A 23168-nucleotide genomic window follows, 5' to 3' on the forward strand; every position below is an offset into this window, starting at 1 on the left:
GGATGGAGACAAGTGAGCAGTTATAATGAGGTTTGTCAACAGAAAACATAAAATGGCATTGTTAAAACAGGGACGGAAACTCAAAGGAACAACGTATTCATCAATGAACATCTGACCAAAAGAAACGCAGACTCGCCAGGAAAGCTCGTTTCTTAAAGAAAAGCAGGGAAAATTCACACACCAGAACAAGCGAAAGGTTATGGTAATCAGGAACATCGAGGAACTGGACAATACGATCAATAAGGTATGAGGACACAAACAACACCATGACACAGACCATCATCTACATCTGGAGACAAGAAGGATATAACTCACAGGATTGCTGATCATGGAAAACTAGAACTGAGAACATTTTAATTACACAGACCCACAATGTACTGGACTTGGAGCACGATATAGACCCAGACAATAATTTCTTCTCAAATATTAAGGACAGTTGTTGCTATTATACAGATGAAACAGTTTAATCGGATCATTAAAACAGATAATTATCAATAATCCATTTCAACAGCAGAAGTCTGTATGTAAACTTTAACAACATTAAAGAATATTTAAGTCAATTAAAAAAATATTTAACATAATTGCTATATCAGAAACATGGATCAATGAAGGAATGGATTTTGAACCGATCGAAGCAGTGGTTCGCAGATTGAAGCAATGCTTCGACCTATTGTTTCATTATTCTTTCTTTCGCTTAATTTTCCCCCGCTAAAACCCTAAAGAGCATACTTCTGTGAGTATTATTTACCTTTTCTATGTTAAACCGACCTGTTATGGTCTTCTGAAACAGTTGATAGATGTATTTTATAACTTAAAAACGGGAGCGACGCTAACGCGTTAGCATGTCTATTGCATTTTCAATGTTAAAAGTTAGCATGAAGCAGTTCCAGCTGTCTTCACGTTCGGGTGCATTTGTTTTCAAATTGGAATATTTCTTAAATTTATTTTTTGTTTATATATTAATAATCTAATGATTATTATATACAATTTCAGAGAAAGAGACAAAAGAACCTGAATAGAAACACAACAGAAATAAAATATAAAAGCAACTAACAATGAACATACATACATACAGAAATAACATGTTTCCTGTGAACACCTAGTGACTCTTCCACTCCATTTCATCCCTGTTTTATTTAAGTTTAATGACAGTTTGTTTCGGTCAAACCATATTTTCAATGTGTTAATTTCTTCAGTGATTTCCTCCAGAACTATCTGCCAAACTAGAAAAACTGCTGCATCCTAGTAAGAGCAGAATACTACTGGAATGAATCTGAATAAGGAAAGTTGTTTTTTTTTTCCTCACTAAATGGATGCTGCACTCACTGCAGTTTATTGTCTGGAATAGTCCCAGATTGCATTTCAGAGCTTCTAGAACTGAAACATTTTCATGCAGGTGGTGTTGGGGGTAATTTTGGGTTTTGGGTCTTCGGCCACATGTAGAATGAATCAGTTTTTAAATTAAGCTTTCAATTCATATAGTGGCATCTACCTTTTTTTTTTTAAGGTTACTTTATACTTTTATACTGTAAGTAGGTTTTGGAGCACATACTTTTTCACTTTTACTTGAGTAAAGAGGTCAAGTTGATACTTCAACTTTTACCAGTGTGTTTTTAAACTGCAGTATCTATACTTCTACTTAAGTAACAAATGTGTGTACTTTTGACACCACTGGTGGTTTTTGTGGAACTTCACTGATTAAGCGCTTTTCTTCCAAGTGACTCATTCTCTGCTGCTGTTAGCGGCTGGGCGTCTGTCCTCCGGGCTGCAGGTCCGACTGATAAAAACCTCTCTCTCTTACTTTCCACTGGACTCGCTCCTGCTGCTCTTTCGGCTCGGTTCTGAATGTCCATGCCATGGCAATTATAAAACAATGACATCACGCCAACTTAGTGGATTAGTTTTAATCAGATTCACCATCACCAAAACACAACAGTAAAAAGAGTCACCTGCTCTAACTTGGGGAAGGTCTGCCAATGTTCCCCACCGAAGACAGGGAGGAGAAAGACCGTGGCTCATGGCAAGCAGTAAACAGAGCGGAGAGGAATGAAAATTCACACGGTCCCTGTCCTCCGCGGTGCGGCGCCATCCACGTTGACATTGCTGCTACTTTGATGAGCGCAGGATGGGATGTTGCTTTGACAGTGAGAGTATCATATTTCGGCCCCAAAACACGCATGACACAACACGCATGCGTATGTGTGGTTAAATTTTCCAAAGGACAGAAATCCGTTGTGTTGACGGTGAACTGTAACCAATGCTGTATGTGCAATAAAAGAACTGTAAGCATCCAAATTAAAACTTTCTAAATGTGTTGAAATTTCCTTGCTGTGTTTACAAAAATAAAATAATAATTTGAAAAGAAAAATTTGAAATCTCAGATGCATTCTGGTGCATTTTCCCAGTCTATTTACCCACTTAAATAAATAAATGTTTTGGTGTGTCAGGTCAATTTTCCCACATTGGCAAGATAACAAAACAATAATTCACAGTCTGTCATATGGATCAGAATACGGTGTTATCACGATTTGATAAAACCACATATTTGCACTGAACTTTTACTGTCATCTCTCTACATTTATCGAAATATCTGACTTCAGTAATTTGTGCTTCTATAACAACTGATAGTGTCTTAAAACAAAATTTGATACAAGTAAAGCTGCATTTACTGTTCATTAAGTCACCAATATAATTTTTAGTTCTCAGGAACACTGATTTGAGTTTAAATTAGATTCTTATTTACTTTGTAAATGGTAAACGCAACAACACAAATTTTTCCATCCAGTGCTGGCGTCAGCATTTCTGGGATGCTCCCACTACGTGTTGTGCAAACAAAGCATAAGGTTTTTCACATCAATATCTGACTTCTATAAGCCTGTTAAATATGTATATTTTTCTCCACATGAATATTTCACACCCATGTAACAGAAGAAACCATAAAATGCTGATTTAGCAGTTTAACATTTCACGTTTGCATGGAAACAGTTTGACGTAAATTCATCCCAAAGACAGAGTTTGATTTGTGTGAAATAACTTGAACGTCACCTGACAACGAATTCTGCCAAAAACACTGATATAAAATCGACGACTTACCTTTTCCGTAAAAATGATCATTAAAAAAAAAAGTCAGGCAACATTTGGTCCTTTTGGTCAAACCAGCCCCACTTGAATTCATTTATGATTAACTTTAGTCTCTCGCAGCAGAACATTTCATCCATTTCCTTTGCAGTTTTAACACAACGCGGAGTTCATGGTAAAATCTGTAACAGCATCTCTCATTCGCTACTGTGCTGTCAAGCGGCGCCGCTTTACACTGTCCTTCAATCTCAGATCAGGATGTGAAACTTAATTCAATTAATTTTCATTTATATACCAAATCACAACAAAGTTGCCTCAAGATGCTTCACACAAGTAAGGTCTAACCTTACCAACCCCCCCAGAGCAAGCACACAGGCGACAGTGGTAAGGAAAACTCCCTCTGATAATTTGAGGAAGAAACCTCAAGCAGACCAGACTCAAAGGGGGGGACCCTCTGCTTGGGCCATGCTACAGACACAATTTACAGGAAATGCTACCGGTGCACATGACGGGAGGGTTGCAGAAGTAGACACCACACCCATCTGTGCTTTTGTAAAATATTCCATTTTTTTATTTGTAAAAACAGCCATTTTTACGGAGCCCTGGAAGTGTCATTGCAAAATGTTTTGCATGTGGAGAGAATGTGCACACATTTTATTATATTGTGCACACGTTTTATTATATTGTGCACACGTTTTATTATACTGTAAAACATGCACTCAATATTGTCTTGACACATAAATGTTGGCCGCCCTATTGACGTTTCAAATCCCGCAAAACCTCGGAGACGTCGCCGCCCTGCGAGATCTCAGTAACATTGAAAACTGCATTGAGACACTATGATCATGCTGCACTTTAAGCGCTGCACACAGACAACATCATTAATGTCGCAACATAAACAAATTTTATATTGTGCCTAAAACTCTCGTGAATATATTCTCTGGGTTTATAGACATTGTTATCATGTTTGTTTTATGTAAACATGCGAGAATCACAGGCTGTCTCTCCGTTATTTTCAATGGGAGCTGCTGTGAGCTACCCTTGCTTCCTGATCATGTCGTTCTGGAGGAAAGTGAAGTTTGCTCTTTAACATCTTGATTATTGTTCTTTACAACACTGTTTGTCCTCTTTGTTCGAGACTATATATGTCTGAAATTCGGTTTGCATTTATTAAATTCCATGTCGATTAAATGTAACAGACACGGATTATTTGTTATAATTGTTTTAGCAAGTTTTCAGGGTATCATGCATGCAGTCTATTATTAACGTGACGAAAAGCATAAAAAAAATACATTTTTGTAGTATAATATTAATTTACAACTGTCATAGTGTTGATTCTCTATATGTTGACTGCAGCAACTCTCTAGCACGCAAGGGATTATGGGATATGTCAATAGGGTGAATGAACACTACTGGCCAGTAGATGGCAGTAGAGACCTTGAAAACTTACCAAAACAAAATTCCAGATAATCTGTGTCTGCTACACTTAAAAATGCGTGGAATTTAATAAACACAGACACATTAACAACGTCTATAAACCCAGAGAATATATTCACGAGAGTTTTAGGCACTAGAGTTGTAGATGGGAGTTGTACTCGTGTTGGCGATCCTCCTGTCCTGTGCGCCAATAGCATTTCTTGTATGTTCGTCCGTGAATTGTTCTGTAATTTATGTTTGTAGCGTGGCCCAAGCAGAGGGTCACCCCTTTGAGTCTGGTCTGCTTGAGGTTTCTTCCTCAGAGGGAGTTTTTCCTTACCACTGTTGCTCTGGGGGTTGGTAAGGTTAGACCTTTCCTGTGTGAAGCGCTTTGAGGCAACTCTGTTAAAGAGTTTAATGCTTTTGTCCGTAGAGCCTGATCAGAGTGTTTCAAATGCATTTCTCATGTCGTGAACGTACTAACATTACCCTATCCTACCCATAATGCACTGCTGGGCACAGCATATATCTACATTAAAACCTTAAAATTAGCGCATTACTTTAAAATTAAAACATATATCTGATATTTTCACTTTATAAAACTTCAGACATGACAATTTAAATAACTTGTCTGACATTAGTTTGGTTAAAAGTTGAACCATAAGTTAAAAATGTATGCCTCTGGATGACTTGGGTGATATTGCCCGCGTATCAGTATGGGGTTAAAAAAAATGAGGTTTTTTGGGGGGAGACCAGTTCTCCTTTGCCTGCAGAGGATAGAGCAGTTTCTTCTTAAAGCAGCTCTTCTCTGTTTTGCAGAGGGTAGAACTACACATCAGCTATGAAACATTTAACAGGTAGGTGCTCAACTGATTTTAAGTTTTAAAAATATTTGTAGCTGTTCAGCTTTATTTACCACGTTATCGGTCTAAAAATTATCGGACAAAAATTTATTGCAAGATAATTAGTCTGATAATGGTTTTTAAAGTTATCTAAAAAGATAATCCGATAATGAAAACATTATCTTTGATAATTATCGGTTATCAGATTATCGGAACTGTGCCCACCACTGTATATCACAAAATAAACCTAAGGGTAAAAGTTATAATGGAAGTGTTTCTGAATGGGTCATATAGTCTCTTTGCAAAGCTAAATTGATTAAAATAAATAAATAAATAAAACATCTGTGAATCACTGATTAGTCTTGTCAAAAGGCCTCTGTGCTCTATTTGGTTTTTACCAGTAGGTGGATTCAACCTGGTGAAATGTGACTGAATGTGATGCATTTGTGGTGTTCATGGCTTCCCATACACAAAGGCTTTTTGTCACTTTTCCGTTTTTCCTCCTCACACGTCATATTTTAAAAGATTTCAATAATGGATCAAATACGTTTGGCAGGAAAAATCCATAAATCTTCACAACACGTAGTCGGAAAAAGACCCTGAAATGAGCCACAAATTAATTCATGGAGCAAATTTGCTGAGCGGAGCAGGGTGCTCCGTCTGGAGCCAAATCACAGCAATGCGCACGGGGAGGATCAGCACCTGTCCCTGGGGACAATGCAGGAGACAACCCGAACATTCGCTGAGAAAAGCTTCTCCGCTTTTACTCTTAATAATGTTGCTACGACTGGCAGACTGAGTATTTGGCTTTTTCCTGACGGCCCACCACCAAACCAGACAAACTTCACCTGAACGGAAGCCTGTTGATTATTAACAAAATACTGCTTGTTGAGTGCAGATGTAAGATAGTGTGAAGTTTCACACAGATGCCTGGGTTTGACTAATAAGCAAAGAGAACCGCTTCACATCACAGCTCTCTGCCTGTACTTCTGGTTTTTGCCACCAGGCATCGCCATCGTATAACTGAAAGCTCTCATTCCGGTGTTTACCACCAGGCGACGTTTCGTTTAAATGTTCCCAAAATTTGTTAAGTTTGACCCAATTATCGGTGGTAAATATTATTGGAACCACTCCAAAAATCATAGGCTTATACACACAGGAAATCTACATGTTCTGCCAAAATTTCAAGTCAATCAGATGAAAAATGCTCCAAATTTAAGGTGAACAAAGACAGCCAGACAAACATATAAGCAAACAGACGGACCAACAGAGCCTTGTCGAATTACTTCGACAAGACTAATAAAAAAGAAAAACAGATATAATTAATTTTGAGCACCTGATTTTCTGACATGTTAATGTATTTTTGTGCATGTCGCCATTCCTGCTTCTGTCCAGCAGGAGACAGTGTTAGTTTGTTTGCTTTTGGTGGCGTTTTGTCCAGAAAGACCTCAGAGATGCCGCCTGATTTGGCTTATGTCATGGTGTTCCACCAATGACAGAGCAGAAGGCTTGTTTTTTTTCCTCTGCTCTCCTGGGCAAGAGGGAGCTGTCAGCGCATTTGAATGAGGAAATGTGAGTCTGTTTACTGTGGCTTTCTGCAAATACACGCACCAAATATGACCATAAAATTCACAAATAAACATTGCCATAATTATTAATCATAATTCAGGTTATAGTAGGCCTATTAACATGATTTATAAACTTGTATAAAGCTTGAAGCGTGCACTTTTAAAACGCATTGAAACAGAGACCGAGACTGGCAAATTTAATGGGATAATTGCTTAATTCGTTCATGTGACTTTTACATGACCGAATTCAGTCAGGCGACTCCAGAGGGTTAAAATAGTTTATAATTTTACACTCTTACAAAGAGAAGGTTTAATCTTCCGAGGTGGAGATGAAGCCTGTGACCAAAGCACTGACTGCAGGCTTTTCCAGCCGTTCAGAGTCACTGAGGAAGATACAATGACGTCATCAACAAGCATTACCGTGATTGGTTGGTGGAGTCAAAATCTCTACCGTCGGCCAAATTTATACCATGAAACGGTTATACGAGGTCTGTCAAAGTAACGGTCCTTTTTATTTTTTTCCAAAAACTATATGGATTTCATTCATATGTTTTTACGTCAGACATGCTTGAACCCTCGTGCGCATGCGTGAGTTTTTCCACGCCTGTCGGTTACGTCATTCGCCTGTGAGCACGCCTTGGGAAGGAGTGGTCCTGCCCCCTCGTCGGATTTTCATTGTCTGGAAATGGCAGAATGAAAAGGACTTTTTTTCCATCAGAATTTTTTCAGAAGCTGTTAGAAACTGGCACCTGGAAACCATTCGAAAAATTTATCTGGCTTTCGGTGAAAATTTTACGGGCTTCACAGAGAACAAGTTTGGACATGTCCAGCTCTCCACAATTTCTCTGATACTTACTGGACTGGTAAGCATTGAAAGCCGAGATAGGCAGGTCCAAACTTATCCCATGACACGCCGAAACGGAGGTGTTCCTTTGTCTCGCTTCCAAAGTGAATCGGTCTTTAGGCGCGAAGCCTCCACACGGCTTTCCATGACAAAATCTCGTTAAAAGTGAAATCTGCCGGAAAATGGCTGATGTCCCGCTCTTGTGATAACCAGAGAAAGAGCACACGACGGTCTCGTATCCACAGAGCCATCCGTTTAGAAATGGTCCAATGGCTTGTGCCGCGTCGTCGCAGCTCAGAGCGTGGCGCGCCGAGCGTCCTTAAAGGGGTCCTTAAAGCTGTAGTAACAGTCCTTATTCTCTGTGAAGCCGGTAAAATTTTCACCGAAAGCCAGATAAATTTTGTGAATCACTGATTAGTCTTGTCAAAAGCACGAGGGTTCAAGCATGTCTGATGTAAAAACATATGAATGAAATCTATATAGTTTTTGAAAAAAATAAAAAGGACCGTTACTTTACTGACAGACCTCATATCATATATATCCTACACCCCTATTTGTTATCAGACGTAGAAGTGTTCGTTTCACTTTTTCGACCATCGGGATGTTTTTGCATTTGCTAAAATGTACGTCACATGCCGAGAAATGGAGTAAGGCGTTTTGCGGAAATGCATCTGCTGACTCGCTGAGCGAGAGAGATAATTAGCAATAAAATACATCAGCGACCATTAATTATTACCGCATGTGCACGGATCGACTTACAATCATGAATACTTTGATGTGTTGCTAATTGGGATGCTAATAATATGCAACATGTCATTTAAGTACACAATTAGTCAACAACAGTGCACATGCATTTTGCTGTTTCAAAGCATGGAGTTGATAACCATGATAAAAACATCCAGTTCACCCCTTTCTCATCCCGTTTGTTCTGCTCCTTTCACAGACTGCTGAGGTGCATAGCCAGAGGAGTGGGAGGTGGGAACTTCCCCCTCAAATCCCTTTAGGGTAAAGATCCACTTTGACATTTTAAAGACATTTTTCCCCCCATCATAATAATACCACCAATCAGCATTATACTACTTCCGTATATAACAGATTTTCGTTCACAGTTGGGACATGTCTATCTCGGCTTTCAGTGCTTACCAGTCGAGTGTGTATAAAAGAACTTGTGGAGAGCTGGACATGTCCCAACTTGTCCTCTAACACTCCGAAACGGAGGTGTTCCTTTGTCTCGCTTCATCAGCGAATCGGTCGTGACGCGCGAAGCCTCCGCGCGGCTTTCCATGACAAAATCTCTTGTTAAAAGTGAAATCTGCCGGAAAATGGCTGATGTCCAGCTGATAATCAGAGAAAGAGCACACGACGGTCTCGTATCCACAGAGCCATCAGCTTAGAAATGATCCAGTGGTTTGTGCCGTATCGTCGCAGCGCGGCGCACCGAGCGTCCTTTAAAGGGGTCCTTAAACCTGTAGTTAAAGTCCTTATTCTCTGTGAAGCCCGTAAAATTTTCACTGAAAGCCAGAAAAATTTTTCGAATGGTTTCCAGGTGCCAGTCTCTAACAGCTTCTGAAAAAATTCTGATGGAAAAAAAAGTCCTTTTCATTCCGCCATTTCCAGACAATGAAAATCCGACGAGGGGGGCGGGACCACTCCTTCCACAAGGCGTGCTCACAGGCGAATGACGTCACCGACAGGCGTGGAAAAACTCACGCATGCGCACGAGGGTTCAAGCATGTCTGACGTAAAAACATATGAATGAAATCCATATAGTTTTTGAAAAAAATAAAAAGGTACGATACTTTACGGACAGACCTCATATTCACTCCTTCCTCTCCAGTCATATTTTAAAAGTTTTTGGAGTCTGCACGCTGATTAGTGGGACGTCCTTCCCACTGTAGCCAAGTGCTTGCTCATAGGGGGTCGTTTTGACCGTTGGGGTTTTTCATAATTATTGTATGGCCTTGCCTTACAATATAGAGCGCCTTGGGGCAACTGTTTGTTGTGATTTGGCGCTATATAAAAAAAAAGTTGATTGATTGATTGATTGATTACATTTCAATCATGGATCAAATGCATTCAGAAGAAAAGTCTGCAAACTTCACAACACTGAGTTGGAAAAAGACGCTCAAATGACTTGCAATTCATGGACAAAATTAGAACATACCATTTGGAGGTTGATTATTGTTTAAGAAGTAGAGCTCGTTGAGGAACAAATTAATCCAGAAAAAGCCACAGTTCCTGCTGTAAACTGCATAAAGACATGACAGAGAACTTTAAACGGGTCACGCACACGTCAACATCATTGCATGGCCACAGACCTGGAGAAGCATAAATCAGGATTTCAAGGTACCACTCTGCAGCAGACTTGGAGAAGAAGAAGAAGAAAAAAAAAAGAAGGGGTGACCTGACCAAATATAACCTTTTTAATTCACATAATGCCAGATACTTATTTAAGGCAGGCGTTTTGACCCAGTCATTAAATAAGGGAGGTCCCAATTCGAGGTCAGGCATTTACTCAAGGAAATTCGTAAACGTAACTGGCGCTGTGGATTCCACGTAAATAGTTCTGCACCTCCTGACTGTGATTAATCCATTACATACATTTAAAAGATTTTGTCCATTTATTTATATATATATATATATATATATATATATATATATATATAAAAACAGATTTTGTCTGTTTTATACATGCAACAAATTTCGATTATAATGGACAAAATTCACTGGCTCAGCTCAATCCATTATGTTAGTTTTACTGTAATAGGGAACCGCAGTCTCGTTTGAACCCCTGCATGATATTGCTGTATTTGACCACTTCCGGGGACAGCCTGCACAAACAGCATCACTTCTAATGGAAAAATGGTGCAGCGTTTTGTTTTCAGCTGCAATCACAGAAGCAGTCACAAAAAGTGCAGTTTTTTCAGTTTCTCAGTGGAGGAGGGAAGACGAGGCAAATGGGAGAGGTTGTGCCAGTAACTTTTAGCCTACACACTTTGATAGAGTAGCTGCCTTTTGCCTGCACAGCACCCTAGACATGTTTGAGTTCCGGTGTCGCAGACCAAAAGGTCCCCCTAAAAATCGGCCCCACACCTGATGACACGGTTCACGCATTAACACCTAATTTCTGCTTCAAACTGCACACCAGTCATCATCTATCTCAGCAACAGACATCTGAAGCTTTAGTACAATAATCATTTCCACATAAATTCAGTATTATTTCATAACAGAAGGCAGATGAAGCGTTCACAGCCCTGCGATTAAACAAACTGCTAGCTGATGCGTTCACTGCATGTCAGACATTTCAAAGTGCCACAGAATTTGGCCTCGTTTCTGCTTAAAACTGACTTCAGAATAATTTAAGAGGTTTTACCTTTATCATCTGATGGTTAATAATCCCATTAATCCATTTTATTGTTCTGGGTGAAGAGACTGTCTCAGACAGGGTGATGTGGTCCAAAATGACGCATGCACAGATGCAAAAGGTGTACGATTTTTAGTGGCAGACTGTTCGGTCTGTGACACCAGGTCATAAACAAACAGCAAGACATGTCCACTTTCCACCACATCGTGACTTTATCACTTTGTTCACAGTGTAATTTGCCCAAAAACAGAGAAAGTGGCATGTTTCTGATGGGGACAGACAAGGACCGTCTCCGGAAGTAGAAATATGCATCATAATTTACCCTCAAACGAGACTACGGCGCCCAATAAGAGAATGGTGGCCATAGTGGATATTGTGGGTCTGACTTACAATTCTAAGAATTAAGAAAAAATTAATGCAGTTTAAATCATGTTGACCCTGCAACCAAGTCTGGTGGTGACTGTATCAGCAATTTAAAGATGACGTAACTAATGATTTTTTTTTTAATCATTTCAATTTATTCAGCTGGTAACTGTACAGCACATGCCTACACCTGAGGACCAAAACAAAAAAAAAAAAAAAATCTAGCATTTAAAGCAATATATACAGTACATAAATATTGTAATCCACAGCTAATCTACTCTGGGTATGCCTGATCCCATCAGATCCCAGAAGCTAAGCAGAGCAGATACTGATTAGTACTTGGATAGGAGGCCTCTTAGGAAGACCAAGGGCTGTGTGTTTCTCCAGTGTGTAACACTGGAGTTGTGTCAAGAAGGGAATCTGGTTTAAAACTTGTAACAAATCCCAATGCATATCTGCACTGGATCTGCTGTGGCTTCCCTGACCAAAATGAGGGCAGCCAAAAGACAGCAGCAGCATAAATATTGTAATTGCTCATTGTTTACTAGTCGTGGGAATTGGACTGGTCGTCCTCGCTAGGTCGCTCAGCCGTTTTATTGAGCCAACTAGAGCAGTTAATGAATACGGAGCAGACTACCTGAAGTCCCTGCGATAACATGAGAAGTCTGTGAAAGGAGATGCCAGGTGTTATATCATGTCAGATGCAATGTCCAAAACCAATGACAAACATAATCCCATAATTGATTGTGTTTCTTACATCCAGAAGGAGTTGGGAAATATCCGACTGGGAGGAGCACCCCCTGCAGGTGAAGCGCAGAGAACAGGTGCAGCCATTTGTGCTTGGCTGCGTTTCACCCGTTTTATTGCAAACTCTTCTTGATCTTATCTTCTGTGACCAAAATACAATCACAGAAGTTAAGACATTTTTACACTTTTTTTTTTTTTTTACTGTGTACATTTAATGTGGGCTTTTTTTGCTTTGTCTGTGTGCACACAATACGTAACATTTATTTATTTTTGACTCGCTCAAAGCTGATACAGCTGTCAGCTGCACCCATAGACTATCAGAATCTTATAGAAAGTATAATAAAACTGCATGCGGCGTCATTCAGTGCAAAAGAGCCATCTATGTACACAGGTTAAAGGAAAAAAGGTAAATAAACAGAACTGGTATAAAAAAGTTATATATATATATATATATATTATATATATATATATATATATATATATATATATATATATATATATCTTATATATATATATATATATATAGAGAGAGAGAGAGAGAGAGAGAGAGGAGAGAGGAGAGAGAGGAGAGAGAGAGAGAGGAGAGAGAGAGGAGAGAGAGGAGAGAGAGAGAGAGAGAGAGAGATACACACACAACAAAAATATAAACACAACACTTTTGGTTTTGCTCCCATTTTGTATGAGATGAACTCAAAGATCTAAAACTTTTTCCACATACACAATATCACCATTTCCCTCAAATATTGTTCACAAACCAGTCTAAATCTGTGATAGTGAGCACTTCTTTGCTGAGATAATCCATCCCACCTCACAGGTGTGCCATATCAACATGCTGATTAGACACCATGATTAGTGCACAGGTGTGCCTTAGACTGTCCACAATAAAAGGCCACTCTGAAAGGTGCAGTTTTGTTTTACTGGGGGGGATACCAGTCAGTATCTGGTGTGACCACCATTTGCCTCATGCAGTGCAACACATCTCCTTCGCATAGAGTTGATCAGGTTGTCAATTGTGGCCTGTGGAATGTTGGTCCACTCCTCTTCAATGGCTGTGCGAAGTTGCTGGATGCTGGCAGGAACTGGTACACGCCGGTCCAGAGCATCCCAAACATGCTCAATGGGTGACATCTCCGGTGAGTATGCCGGCCATCCAAGAACTGGGATATTTTCAGCTTCCAAGAATTGTGTACAGATCCTTGCAACATGGGTCCGTGCATTATCCTGCTGCAACATGAGGTGACGTTCTTGGATGTATGGCACAACAATGGGCCTCAGGATCTCGTCACGGTATCTCTGTGCATTCAAAATGCCATCAATAAAATGCACCTGTGTTCTTCGTCCATAACAGATGCCTGCCCATACCATAACCCCACCGCCACCATGGGCCACTCGATCCACAACATTGACATCAGAAAACCGCTCACCCACACGACGCCACACATGCTGTCTGCCATCTGCCCTGAACAGTGTGAACCGGGATTCATCCGTGAAGAGAACACCTCTCCAACGTGCCAAACGCCAGCGAATGTGAGCATTTGCCCACTCAAGTCGGTTACGATGACGAACTGGAGTCAGGTCGAGACCCCGATGAGGACGACGAGTATGCAGATGAGCTTCCCTGAGACGGTTTCTGACAGTTTGTGCAGAAATTCTTTGGTTATGCAAACCGACTGTTTCAGCAGCTGTCCGAGTGGCTGGTCTCAGACGATTTTGGAGGTGAACATGCTGGATGTGGAGGTCCTGGGCTGGTGTGGTTACACGTGGTCTGCGGTTGTGAGGCTGGTTGGATGTACTGCCAAATTCTCTGAAACGCCTTTGGAGACGGCTTATGGTAGAGAAATGAACATTCAATACACGAGCAACAGCTCTGGTTGACATTCCTGCTGTCAGCATGCCAATTGCACGCTACCTCAAATCTTGCGACATCTGTGGCATTGTGCTGTGTGATAAAACTGCACCTTTCAGAGTGACCTTTTATTGTGGGCAGTCTAAGGCACACCTGTGCACTAATCATGGTGTCTAATCAGCATCTTGATATGGCACACCTGTGAGGTGGGATGGATTATCTCAGCAAAGGAGAAGTGCTCACTATCACAGATTTAGACTGGTTTGTGAACAATATTTGAGGGAAATGGTGATATTGTGTATGTGGAAAAAGTTTTAGATCTTTGAGTTCATCTCATACAAAATGGGAGCAAAACCAAAAGTGTTGCGTTTATATTTTTGTTGAGTGTATTGGGGCTGTAAAAGTTAACGTTTTAACTCATGCGATTAATCTTTTGGAATTATCACATTCATTAGTTTTTAACGCAGATTAATCGTGTTGTATGATGACGTGGAGGGTTACCTGAAAAGCCGGCAGTGATATGGTCACAGTGATCAGGTCAATTTATACGCGAGAATTAGCATGGACGAGGAGACTAAAAACAGTGTGCTCGGTGGCAAATTTCGCTTCAAAAAACACCCCAATGGGACTTTCAATAAGAACAGGGTACAGTGCATATATTGCAATGATGAGTTTTGTTATCACTGAAGTACAACAAGCTTAAGATATCACCTTCGAGTAAAACATGTTTGATGACACGAGCAAGGATGCGACGGCAACAACAACAAGCCGTGCTCGACAAGCAACACTGGAGGAGTGCACCCGTGGCAATGTTGATAACAGAAGTAAAGCGGATAACTTAACCAACTCAATTGCAAAATGGATAGCCGCAGAATGTAGACCAATAAGTATTGTTGAAGACCGAGGGCTCCAAAGCGTCTTGCACATTGCAACAGGTGACCCGTCATACAAACTACCTTCGACGGCAACTATTACTACGAGAATACATGAACTGTACGACGTTAATAAAGCTGCTAAACTTCAACTGCTAGCGGATAGCATGTTTGTTTCACTTACCGGAGACCACTGGACCTCAGTGAGTAATCACAATTACCTCTGGGTTACTGCTCATTTAATAAATGAAGATTGGCAACTACTGTCTTTTGCTTTGGGCATGTTAAAAATGGAAGAAAGACATTTTGCCAATGCATGCGCCGATCAATTCGTCCAAGTTGCTCAGGATTGGAATAATGCTGACAAAGTCTGCACATTAGGAACAGACAGCACTCACAATATGGTCGCTGCTGCAAGATCCTTGCCATATCAACATTTCCCCTGTATAGCCCACGCCATACAGAGAGTTATCACTGTAGCGTTTCGAGAGGGTGGCTTTGACGTTCCTTTAGCCAAATGTCACAAAATTGTGGGACATTTTAAACACAGCCCTGCAAATACATCAGATCTGAGAGCACAACAAGCAGCTCAAGAACTTAAAGTGGAGTCACTTGTCCAGGATGTACCTACACGGTGGAATTCCACGCTGGAAATGATCAAACAAATCCAACGCAACAAAGAACCACTGAAAACAACCCTGGCACAGCAGAAGCACAACTTGGCCGTGTTAACACCAGCACAATATGACAAGTTGGCCAAACTTGAGACACTACTTGAGCCTTGCAGGTGAGGTGATGATTCTATTCTTTTCTCACTCTCTTCTAGTATTCACTAATTTAATTAATGGTGAGTTCTTGTGCCTCTGCTCCACAGATACATCACAGAACTTCTAGGTGGTGAGAAGTATGTGTCCTGCTCAGTTGTCCTGCCTGCGCTCTGCCATCTTCTGCGTACGAATGAAGTTTCAGATGTTGATCCGGCCTACATAGTCCGCTTCAAGAATGCATTCACAAAGGATCTTGATAAAAGAAAAGAAAACATAAATATGGCCTGGTTAAAGGTAGCAACTGCTTTAGATCCAAGGTTTAAGGACCTCAAGTGCCTGCCACGGGCAGGGGAGAAGTATGGCAAAATTTAAATGAACTTCTGAAAGAAGAAGGACCTACTTCCCAGAGGTCCAGAAATGACTCTCTGCAAGAGCCTCGACAGAAAAAAATGTCTCTTCTGCTTATGGGATCAGAGTCAGAATCAGAGGATGAGGGATCAGATACAGACAACACACTGGACAGGTACAAAGCAGAGCCCTGTGTTAGCATGGACACATGTCCATTGGCATGGTGGTCAGCACATGGTGCCTACAGTAAGCTGGCCCAAGTTGCATGAAAGTACTTGGGTGCTCCTGCTTCAACAGTACCTTGTGAAAGAGTTTTTTTCTTTGGCTGGCCACATTGTGCAAAAGAAAAGATCAGCGTTGTCCTCTGAAAATGTTAATAAGCTTGTTTGCTTAAGTAACTGGTTGTAGGAAAAAGGCTGGGATAGGCTGAAAAGTTCGAAGGCTCCCCATGAAGGAGTTATATATATATATATATATATATATATATATATATATATATATATATATATATATATATATATATAGGGTTGGGTATCGAGAACCGGTTCTTTTCGGATATCGTTAAGAAATGATTCGATCCACCGATATCAATAGCCCTTTTGCTTAATGATTCCCTTATCGGTCCTTCGGAGCACCCGTTGTTTTTGAGGATGTTTGTCGGGAAAATGATCATTCCTCTACAATGATTACAGACACTGCAGCGGGTCTGTAATCAACCGTTTCTGCAGCGCGACTCCAGTTTGAAGCGTGAACCAATGAAGCAATGCTTTGATCCGCTGGCTCGTGTTCTTTGATTCACTAATCTTCAGAAGCGGTGTCCACTTTTAACCCCTCTCAAAGCCATTAAAATGTGTTAATCGTGAGTCACTTTTGTGTGGATTAAAGTCACTAACTGGGATTCTTGTCTTGTTGCAGTCAAGAAACAACATTCCGTTGGCACAGCTCCAAACGCTACGCGGCTCTCTGTCGAGACAGAGTCCACTCGGAAATAATAACTTCAAAACGAATTGCGGCTACAAATAAAATGACACCTATTTCCAAACGCTGTAATACAGACAATAAACTACAATCAACTAAAACATTTTTTTCCTCCCAAAATGAGACGTTCTGCATTCTTTATGAATTACATCTTGATGTGGAGCACAGCTGAATGCAAGAGCTCAGCTCAGATGTATGGAAAGACATTCATGCCAATAATGTCTGAAAGGAAATGCTTTTGACAAAAAAATTATTTCTATTTATGTCCAGAGATCAAGGATCCAGTGACCAATTTCACATTTATTTACTCTAAAACTCAATAAAATGTTGACATAGAAAACCTGTCAAGCCTACTTTTAGTACACGGAAGATTCACAAACGGTATCGATAAGGGAATCGATAAAGAATCGGATAAAGAATCGGATCGATAGATAAAATCTTATCAATACCCATCCCTATATATATATATATATATATATATATATATATGTGTGTGTGTGTATAAAATTTTGATGGCAATTATTCAAAGCTGAAGAGTATTTATTGTACAAGTAGGATATTGCACAAATTGGAGAAAAGGCATACCCTTCATTATTATCACTTATTGAGGAATTGCTGGGCCGGTAGCATAGATTTACATTTACGCTACCTGGCTATACCTGCCTGCAGCTGCCCACAGTGCGTAAACTGATGACATCATACAGCACGCAGCCCAAGAACTGTCCGCAGAGGAAAAGATGAAAAGGCGAGAAGTGTGTGTTGGTCCCAATATGGATATTCCGGATGATTTTCTCATGGATAGTATGACAATGAACAGCAGCCAAAGTAGCCAGCTTGATGAGAACACACTGGCAAATTTGGAGAGCAGCGCGCGGCAGCCGACACGGCAAAAGTTAAAGTGAGCCAACTTTTATATACGCATTTGCTTGGGTGTCGTGCGTTTTGACATGACATTAAATATTGTTAATGTGATTCCACGTGTTGTGTATCTCAGTAAGTGATAATAATGCAAATAATATGCATTTGTCATGCAGTATGCATTTTCTGAGTTCCTCCGTCCATGCCGTCACCCGCAATGACTCATCGGTGGAGGTAATTAAACATTTTTTTTTGACTATCCAGATCCAACCATCTACTTGGTGAGAAGACATATGATCAAATCTATTTAGACAAACAACATCTCACCCCCAAGTTGATGCATTCCAACACAGACATATCCAGTGGTCTCTTACCAGTCTTGCACAGCATTGAAAGACTCCTCATTTGTGATGTCATACATAAGGATAAAGCCCATGGCTCCCCTGTAGTAGGCAGTGGTGATTGTCCTGTAGCGTTCTTGTCCTGCAGTGTCCTACTCAAACACAAACACGTGATTACTGTAATGGTTTTACTATAACATGTCACAAACCTAAAATTTAGCAAGTCTGCTGAATGTCTGACTGCCATATTTTCTGGAGTATGTCACATTTTGTTTTCTTTTTAACTAGTTTGGGATGCACTGCAACATACTCCAGTGTGACTTGTACTTTTTTTGTGCATGTGTTGGACTTTCATTGAATTAAAGCACTAAATATGAACTCCAATAATAAAAGTAAAAATGCCAAGAATAAACAGTACTAGGGATGGATATCGAGAACCGGTTCCTTTCGAAACTGTTGGTTTCCCAACAGTTTCCAGTGAACACCTAGTGACTCTTACACCTCCAATTCATCCCCGTTTTATTTAAGTTTAATGACAATTTGTTGCAGTCAAACCATATTTTCAATTTGTTAATTTCTTCAGTGATTTCCTCCAGAACTATCTGCCACGTTAGACAAATGCTGCATCCTAGTAACAGCAGAATACTACTGGAATAAATTTGAATAAGGAAAGTTGGGTTTTTTCTCACCAAAATGGAAGCTGCACTCACTGCAGTTTATTGTATGGAATAGTCCCAGATTGCATTTCAGAGCTTCTAGAATTCAAAAATTTTCATGTGGGTGGTGTTTGGGGGTAATTTTGGATTTTAGCTTTTTTTGTTTTTCACCACTTTCATCCCTGAATATGTCAATTGTGAGTTACTTTTGTGCAGATTAAAGTCACTAACTGGGACTCCTGTCTTGTTGCAAGAAAGAAACGAGAATCATCCTCCATTCTGTTCACACAGCTCCAAACGCTGTGCGGCTCTCTGCCGAGTCAACTTAGAACGACAGAGTCCAGTCAGAATTAAAAACTTCAAAGCAAAACACCATTTAAATTAAATGACAAATGTTGTAATACAAACTGCAATCGATCAAAACTTTTTTCCTTCCAAAACGAGACGTTCTGTGTAGGGCTGCTGCTATCGAATATTTTATCGATTAATCGAGTAATCGGATAAAAAGTACCTTTGTGTTTTAAACAATATCAGTAGTGGCAGGGCTCTCCCTAAGCAGTGGCACAATGTTGCTGTGCCATCACGCAGATTTTTAAGTTTAGGGTGTTCCCTCTCTCCGTTTTGCCGGGACCAGGTTATTAATTTTTTCATATTAAGAGTTTTAGAGCTTTGCCAAACCATAAGCCCAGGCAGTCTGTGAAATCTTCAGTCTACGGACAGTGCATTCTTTTTTCCTTCTTATTGCATATTTCATTTGCACTTTTTATTACTGTGCTTCATTCAGTGTTTAGTGTATATTTATAGATGCCGTATAGAGTGTAGCTCAAACCAAGTCAAATTCTTTGTTTTCTGTGGACACTTAGCGAATAACACAGCCTTTGAAAAACGGCTGTGGATTGCAGCTTTTCCACAAAGCTACCTGTTGATAAAAACTCTTACCAAATCTGAATTAAAGCTTTTTTTTTAATCATTAAACATGACTCAATTAAAGTGTGCGTCCTTTCGCTTCATCTGCGGAGGTGGAGAATGGCCAGTGGAGCAAAACGTGTTTTTTTTTTAAATATATACAAACACACTGCTTCACTTTAAATGCGTAATAAGTCCGTTTCAGATGATCTGCGCGGACCCTTTCTCTTAAAAGGCTTTATTTTACTCAGCGTGTGGCTTTGTAAACTTGTAGCATCTCCTGCTACATTGACTAGCGCTTCTTCTGTATTTTTTGTGGGAGCGTTACAGCTCCACATACAGGCCTGGCGTATGTACTACAGCTTTAAATGAAGCCTCGAGGCAAATTTGTAATAGAATTACTCGATGAATCGTTTCAGCCCTAGTTCTGTGCTGACGTGCAGCAGCCAGCTGAGCTCAGCTCAGAGGTATGGAGTGACATTCATGCCAAAATGCCTGAAAGGAAATGCTTTTGACAGAAACTACAGATTTTATTTAAGTTCAGAGATCAAGGATCCAGTGACCAATTTAAAATGTTGTTGACATAGAAAACCTGAAAAGCCTACTTTTAGTACACAAAAAATTCACAAGAGGTATCTATAAGGAATTGGATCGATAAGAGGAATCGATAGATAAAATCTTATCAATGCCCATCCCTAAACAGTACACTACAATAATGCACAAAAATCACAAATTAAAGACCTGATAAAACATAAAAGGTGCAACAGTTTTTTCCCAACTCTTCAAAAGACATTATTTTTGGCAGGTGCAACTTATACTCAGAAAAATACAGTAATTACGAATAAAACATCATTTGCATCAAATATTCCACACTGTCCCATCACATTTATGACTAAATGTGTTTTCTATCAACATGAATCTCTGGGGTTCATGATGGCGTCGTAGCGTGAGCACTTGTGTTGCGAGGCTCCGGTGAAACTGTCTGAAATATCCGTCTACATTATGTGTTCACTGGTAGAACTTGTCTTTTTTGAGTGTGATTCACTGTATGATGAGCTTGGATCACTATTTTTCGAAAATGCCGGGTTCAAAAAGTAAGGCGTATAAGAAATCCACCGCTGGAAAACATGCTAGCGATGCTAATGAGCCTGACGTGGTAGAGCCATCACACCCCGTCGCACGCAAGCCATCTGCGGGGTCCGAAAATGATGACATGGCTGAGGAGACTGACGAAGTGGACCCGACTAACCTTCTTGTTTTAAGCAGAATGACAAGGGATGTCACGAAGGCATTTGATGACAAAATAGGTACTGTCCTCACTGCTATTCATGAACAAACAGCCCAGATTCAGACACTGGGAGCACGAGTCAGCGCAGCTGAAAGCAGAATCTCAGACGTGGAAGACACTACAACGGTCTTACAGGCTAAAGTGACAAAACTTGAGAAGAAAGTTAGTGACCTAACGGATCATTTGGACTATCTGGAGAACTATAGCCGCAGAAATAATCTCTGCATGATCGGCTTGGCAGAGGGCACGGAGGGAAGAGATCCCGTTACTTTCATGGAAAGCTGGCTTCCCACTTACCTCAAGCTTACAACCAAGGCAGGGAAGATCAAGTTGGATCGCGCTCATCGCTCTATTGTGCAGCAGCGGCCGGTGGGTCCCACTCCACGCACGAGAGCCATTATCCTGAGGTTCCATAACTTCACCGATAAGCAGCGGGTGATGGCAGCGGCTCGGAGCCTCGCAGCGGACCCGACCCACCCCGCATTTTCTTCTTCAACGACTACTCTGCTGCTGTCATCAAGAAACGGAAGGCGTTTGACAAAGTGAAAGCTCGGCTGAGAAGTAAGAATGTGGACTACGCACTCATGATTCCCGCAACGCTGAAGATCACCACTAACGGCGCAGAGAAAAGATTTGACACACCTGAAGCAGCTGCTGCTTATGTGGAATCGTTGCCCTAGAGAGCCAAGGGCGATATAGATATTTGTGTTTTATTTTTCATCTCTTTTCTTTCCGACGGATTGCCCTTAACTATGCTAAAGACGTGAGTATTCGCCCATTATGGGCGTTTGTGACTTCTGCGTTGTTCTCTCACATCCTCTCGATATTCAGGTGAAACTGTTATTTTTCACTTGGTGTCTGGTGCACTGTGCTTGTCTCTATGAATAGGCATGTGCTAGATGCAGGTACCTGTTGGTAAATTTGCTAGCAGGCCAAGGTCGGTTTCAGTTCCTACTTGTTCTGTAGGGTGTTACTCCAAGACTACTATGTTTCTTAATTTGTGTTTAATTTTATTGTGTTCTATTGTTTTATCTTTGTTTAGCATTGACACATTTTGGCTTATATATGTTTTATTGGAAGTGTGGTGGGATCCTATGTATCTATGTTTAACATATTTCTTTGTTAATTTCAATGGGTAAATTGCGATTCTGTAGTTGGAATATACGAGGTGTGCACAATCCCATTAAGCATAGGGAAAAGGATGGGATAGACATTGCTTTCTTGCAAGAGACATCTCAATGACACTGAGCATTCAAAATTACAACAAGGATTATACAATCAGGTGTTTTTCTCATCTTTCACAACTAGAAGTAGGGGAGTTGCTGTGCTTATAAAGAAAACATTGCCTTTCAAAATGTCCAATTGTATTACAGATCACAAAGGTCGCTATGTAATAGTAAAAGGAACTTTACAAGGTGAAAATATAATTTTAATGAATGTTTATTTTCCTCCTGCCCACCCAACCAATTTTCTGACCAAAATATTTCTAGAGTTAGCACAGATTCTTTCTAACTCAACAGTTATTGTAGGCGGGGACCTAAATTTAATTTTTAATCCACTTATTGATAGATTTCCACATAGTACAATACTCCCCTCCCATCAAGCCAATGCATTTCAGGCTCTGTGTGATGAGTTTGGTTTGGTAGATGCTTGGAGATGTGTTCATCCATCAGATAAACAGTACACTTTCTACTCTAGCCCACACAAATGCCAAACGAGAACAGATTATTTTTTTCTGCCCAGAACTGATTTGCATTTAATTCTTTCCTGTGAAATTACCAGTATTCTTATCTCCGACCATGCTAGAGTGATCTTGGACATGAACCTCAGATCTCCCTCACACCAGTCTCATTATTGGAGACTTAACACTTCTATACTGAAAGATGAGACGTTTGTATCCTATTTCTCCTCAGAAGTTAGAGCATTTTTGTCAGTTAACACCCCCTCTGCTAATAACGCGTCTATTTTATGGGAAACTTTTAAAGCATATGCTAGGGGTTTGATTATATCATACACTGCTACAAAGAAACACCAAAGACTGGAGAAGCAAAAATCTCTTGAACTTGAATTGATAGATAAGGAAAGG

The 23168-nt window shown here is 40.3% G+C and overlaps 1 pseudogene; it reads right to left on the minus strand.

Moving 5' to 3' along the window:
* LOC117521713 overlaps positions 1–23168 on the minus strand; it is a 51661-nt pseudogene that overhangs the window by 11816 nt on the left and 16677 nt on the right.

Source organism: Thalassophryne amazonica, chromosome 12 (genome assembly GCF_902500255.1).
Source record: "Thalassophryne amazonica chromosome 12, fThaAma1.1, whole genome shotgun sequence".
In the NCBI taxonomy this organism is placed as follows: domain Eukaryota; kingdom Metazoa; phylum Chordata; class Actinopteri; order Batrachoidiformes; family Batrachoididae; genus Thalassophryne; species Thalassophryne amazonica.